The sequence below is a fragment of the Rhinopithecus bieti genome, unplaced genomic scaffold (assembly GCF_001698545.2).
Source record: "Rhinopithecus bieti isolate Rb0 unplaced genomic scaffold, ASM169854v2 scaffold_17984, whole genome shotgun sequence".
Lineage (NCBI taxonomy): Eukaryota > Metazoa > Chordata > Mammalia > Primates > Cercopithecidae > Rhinopithecus > Rhinopithecus bieti.
This window is the reverse complement of record NW_016809038.1, coordinates 1-6,003: the sequence shown is the minus strand read 5'-3', so window position 1 is coordinate 6,003 and position 6,003 is coordinate 1.

Here is a 6,003-nt window from a genome sequence, read left to right as displayed (position 1 = left end):
CTCCAGGCTCGACCCTGCGTATCTGTAGTTTCCGTTACTGGAAAAACATCTCGAGGAGAGGAATCCTCCCTATCCCTACTACCAAGCGACCTTCCTTTTGGGACATGCTGTCCGGGTCTCTGAGGGTGAGAGGGTTTCTCTATTCCTTTAGGGTATTGAACGCTCTCACTTCCTGTCCTTAATTTCTGCAATCTAGTGATTAAAGACTGATGTAGTTCTTCGAGCTTTATTTGCTCTTCAAGCTGTGCAATTTTTTCTCTAAGCTCCTCTTTTGGGTCTATTACTGCCATAACTGCGGGGGCAGAAGCCTTATTATAGGGAGGGGGATAAGTAAGAGTTTGTGGCCAGTCAGAATTATAATATTTTGCTGCCCCTTCCTCTAAATTATCCCAGTTTACTTCTGAACAGTTAAGGTTATTTTTACTTTTGCTTTCATTAGTTGTAGGTAAAACTGGGTATTTTTTGAACTTTTCCTTATTTGATGTTTCTATATTTGTCATTGAGGGGACCCCAGCCTCTTCCTCGTCACTTTGTAGCGATATAAGGTCTATTTCTTTATTAGGTATGGGTTTTTCGAGGTCGGTTTGGGAGCTGCCTCTTAATATTTCCTCAGTCTGAGTAACCACTGCCATTACCTCAGGATCTTTTTCTTTTTCCTTTTTATCTATTATATCTCTGATTAGATTCCAATAAGAAAAAGCTGTCACCGGAACCTTTTCTGGTCCAAAAGTACTATAGTAATCTTGAAAACAGTCTCCCACTCTACGCCACCTCTTTACGTCAATGGTCCCTTCTTGTGGAAACCAAGGGCAGGTTTCTTTTACAAAATCAAAAAACTTAAATAAATCATTACTTTTAACCTTTACTCCTCGTGTTTTTAAAGCCTCTTTTAATTGCCCTACATAAATTTGATGCTGGCTTAATTCTTGTCCCATAATCAGACACTATTACTCACCTCTGGTTCCAACGCGGCAGGCTCCCACGACATCCGGAGGAATTTCTTTCCACTTTCACTTTCGGCCGAATTTAGTGCCTTCTTCCTCACTTTTTCCCCCATGTCCAGGTCCCTGTTCGGGTGCCAGGTGTCCCGACGTGCAGGACAGTCGAACAGGCCCTGGAAGGGGGAGTGGGAATGGAGGAGACAAGAAAACACAAGAAATGGAGACAAGACAAATAGCCTGATCAAGTCTCGTTATTGAGTGTAGGGTCATGCCTTATATAGGCTGGCAGGGGAAGAGGTTGGGCCAGGGCGGTGACGGGGGGGCCGGGTCTTCTCAAATTACAATCGCGCATGCGCCATGGGTTTGTACTTTTCCCAGTTGCGGGATCCCGCCTGCGCCCTGGGCTGCATATCTTCCTGGGCGGGAAAATGTTTGCGCGCGCACGGGAATGGTTGGCACACGCGGGAACAGTTTTGGCGCACGCGGGAGAAACTTAGGTGCGCGCGGGAAAAGCTTTGGGCGCGCGCAGGAAGGGCTTTGGGCGTGCGCGGGAAGGGTTTGTAAATAAAGAACACGGGAATGTGCTCTCTTGTCTCCGCTTTGCGGAGATCAAGCAACAGAGGGCCTCATGGCTCCGGACACAGTTCAAGATGAGATTTGGGTCTGGACACAGTCAAACCATATCAAAAATGAGCTCACTTCCTTAAGCCCTTTTTAGAGCATAATTAATCCTTTCATGAGTGCAGATCAATCCCTCATGACTTAAACACCTCCCTCAAGGCCCTATCTCTCAACACCGTTGCATGGGGATCAAGTTGCCAACACATAAATTTGGGGGACACATTCAGACCATAGCATTTCACCCTGGACCCTCAAATTCCATTTCCTTCTCACATGCAAAATATATTTTTTCCAACCCAGTAGCCCTAAGTCTTAGCTCACTCCAGCACCAACTTTAAAGTTTAAGTCCAGAGTCTCATCTACATCAAATATGTGTGAGACTCAAGTCGTAATTCATACTGAAACAAAATGCTCTCCAGTTGTGAGCCTATAAAATCAAACAAGTTATGTACTTTTAAAATATAATGGTGTCTCAGACAAATTATAGACATTCTCATTTCAAAAAAGAGAAATAGAAAAGAAAAGAATAACGAGTTTCAAGTAAGTAAAAATACCAGTAGGGCAAATGACATTGAATCTCAAGGCTTGAGAATAGTCTTCTTGGACTCCATGTGCTGCCTTCTAGTACACTGAAGATTGGAGTTGAGTTTCAAGGCCTCAGGCAGCCCTTGTGTCAGCCCTCACACATTTAAGTCAAAAGCTTATGGTTTTCTCAGGCTTGTGCTGCATACTGGTAGCTCAGCAGTTCTGGGGTCTTGGGAGGAGCCCTGCTCCCATGGCTGCCCTAGGCTCGAAGATCTCCAAAATGACTTTGCGGCTACTTTCCCATTGTCTTGATGAATAGCACCTGACTTCCTTCTATTCACACTAATTTCCTTATCAAACAATTACTTGGCCACACCCTAGTTTTTTTTTTCCTAAAGATGCTTTTTTGTTCTTGACATGGCCAGGCTAAGAATTCTCCAAATCTTTACATTCTGCTTCCCTTTTGATTATAAATTATATCTTTAAATAATTTCTCTCTTTTCACATTTTACTATAAGCAGTTAAGAGATGCCACACAGCACCCTACATTTTTGCTACCTGGAGATTTCTTCTGCCAGATATCCTGGTTCATTTTTAAGTCCTGTCTTTCACAAAGTCTTAGGACAAAAACATAATTCAGTCAAGTTCTTTGCCGCTTCATAGCAAGGATCACCTTTTCTCTAGCTTGTACTACCTTGTTCCTCCTTTCAATCTGAGACCTCATTGAAATGGGCTTTACTGTCCATATTTCTACATTCTGTTCATAGTCACTTAAGTAATCTCTAAGAAGATAGAGGTGTTGGCTTACAGCTCTTCTCTTCTTTTAAGACTTCACAAGAATTGCCCTTAATGCTCCATTTAGGGAAATACAGGCTTTTTCAGCAGTCAGTTCAAAACTGTCTCAGCCTCTGCTCACTACATAGTTTAAATGCTGATTCCACATTTTTAGATATTGGTTGTAACAAAGCCTCACTATTCTGGTTCCAATTTTTGTCTTAGTTTGTTTGGTGTTGCTATAACAGAATACTTGAGACTGGGTAATCCACAAAGAACAAAAATTCATTTCTCACAGTTCTTGAGGCTGGGAAGTTGAGGATCATGACACCAGCAGCTGGTGAGGGCCTTCTTGTGGTGCCCTCACATGGAAGAAGGCGGAAGGCCAAAAGAGAATGAACCCATTCCCACAAGCCCTTTCTATAACAGCATTAATCCATTCATCAGGGTGAAGCCCTCATCACCTAAACACCTCCCAAAAGGCCCCGCCTCTCAACACTGCTGTGCTGGGGATCAAGTTTCCAATACATGATCTGGAAGACACAATCAGACCAAATATCAAATACTGAAAGAAACTATAGTAAATGAAGTCAGGAAACAAAAAGAAAACAATTAGATGTACGAGAGATTTTACATCAGAAAGAGACATGATTCTATACCTAGAAAATTCTAAAGACTGCCAAAAAGCTCCTAGAATTTATTAACAACTTTAGTAAAGTTTCAAGGTACAAAATCTATGTACAAAAATTAGTAGCATTTCTATACACAAACAACATCCAGGCTGAGAGTGAAATCAAGAATACAATTCCACTTACAATAGCCACAGAGAAAATGAAATACCTAGAAATACAGCTCAGTATTCACTTAAAATATCTCTACAAGGAGAACTGCAAAACATTGCTGTAAGAAATCAGAGACCACACAAACAAATGGAAAAGCATTCTGTGCTCATGGATTAGAAGAATCAATATTGTAAAAACGGCCATACTGCCCAAAGCAATTTACAGACTCAGTGCTATTCCTATCAAACTACCAATGTCATTCATCACAGAATTAGAAAAAAAAAATCTAAAATTCATATGCAACCAAAAAAGACCCTGAATAGCCAAAGCAATCCCAAGCAAAGAGAACAAAGACATCATACTACCTGACTTCAAACTATGGTTTAAAGCCACAGTAACCAAAACAGGTTGGTACTGGTACAAAAACAGACAAATAGACTGATGGAACAGAATACAAAACTCAGAAATAAAGTCACACACCTACAACCATCTGATCCTCAACAAGGCTAACAAAAACAAGCTATGGGGAAAGGACTGCTTTTTCAATAAACGTTGCTGGAACAACTGGCTAAATATGCAGAAGCCTGAAGCTGGACAATTTCACCATATGCAAAAATTAACTCAAAATGGATTAAAGCTTTAAATGTATGACCCCAAACTATAAAAATAACAGAAGAAAACCTAGGAAATACTCTTCTCAACATTGGCCTTGGCAAGGAATTTTTGGCTGAGTCCCCAAAAGCAATTGCAGCAAAAACAAAAATAGACAAATGGGACCTAATTTAACTAAAGAATTTCTGTACAGCAAAAGAAACTATCGACAGAGTAAACGGACATCCTACAGAATGAAAGATTTTCACAAACTATGCATCCAACAGAGTCCTCATATCCAGAATCTACAGGGAACTTAAGCAAATCAATGAGCAAAAACCAAATAACACCATTAAAAAATGGACAAAGTACATGAACAGACACTTCTCAAAAGAAGGCAGACAAGTGACCAACAAACAAAGAAATGCCCAGCATCACTACTTATCAGAGAAACGCAAATAAAAACCTCAGTGAGGTAACATCTCACACCAGTCAGAATGACCATTTTTAAAAAGTCAAAAAACAACAGATATTGGTAAGGCTATGAAGAAAATGCTTGTACACTGCTGGTGGGAATGTAAATTAGTTCAGCCACTATGGAAAGGAGTCTAGAGATTTCTCAAAGAACTTAAAACTGAGCTACCATTTGACCCAGCAATCCCATTACTGGGTATATATCCAATAGAAAATAAATAATTCTACCAAAAAGGCACATGCACTTGTATGTTTATTGCTGTTCTATTCACAATAGCATAGACATGGAATTAGCCCTGGTACCTATCAACAGTAGACTAGATAAAGAAAATGTGGTACATAGAATACTACACAGCCATGAAAAGAATGAAAACATGTCATCTTTAGCAATATGTATGGAGTTGGAAGCCATAATCCTAAGAAAATTAACATAGGAAAAGAAAACCAAATACCACATATTCTCACTTATAAGTTGCAGCTAAGCATTGAGCACCCATGGACATAAATATTAGAACAATAGACACTGCAGACTACCAGAGGATAAAGGTAGGGTGGGTTAAAAAACTACCTATCTGGAACTATGCTCACTACCAGGGTGACAGTATCCATACCGCAAATCTCAGCATGACACAATATTCTGATATATTAATAACAAATCTGTGCATGTACTCCTGTAGCTAAAGTAAAAGTTAAAATTTTCAAAAAAAGAGACAAAGGAGATATCTGCTAAAGTGTGCTAAGAGAAAATAACTGTCGATTTAGAACCCTATTCCCAGATGAACGACCATAAAAAAGTTGAGAAATAAAACATGTTGATACGAGGAAAGATTGAGCTTATTCTTCAAGACTCTTACTAAAAGAATCAGAGGAAGATATACTTCTGTTTAAAAATAAATTAAACCTCTAATAAGGGAGTAAGCTGCAAAAAATAGCAGTGGGAAAATAAAGTAATACAGATTAGGTAAGTCTAAATTAAAAGTATTGGTGCAAAAGATTAATGTGAAACAAGATATAAATAAACAAGTTGGAAGTAAAGTACTAGAAAAATATTATATGGATTGTAGGAAAATAAATAGAAATAATTACTCTAACATTTTTGTATCATTTTGGAGGATGGTAAATATACTTATTAACTTGAAACTTTGGTTAAGTGCATAAGCCAAACATTTCAGAGAATCATTGATCTAGTAGACTATAATTTCCCAAAGTGTAGAGGATGAGAAAATAAAACTGTATTCAACATGAAACAAGAAAGGAGGAAGGGTCCCCGGTTCCTGCTCCATGAAACAGGAGGA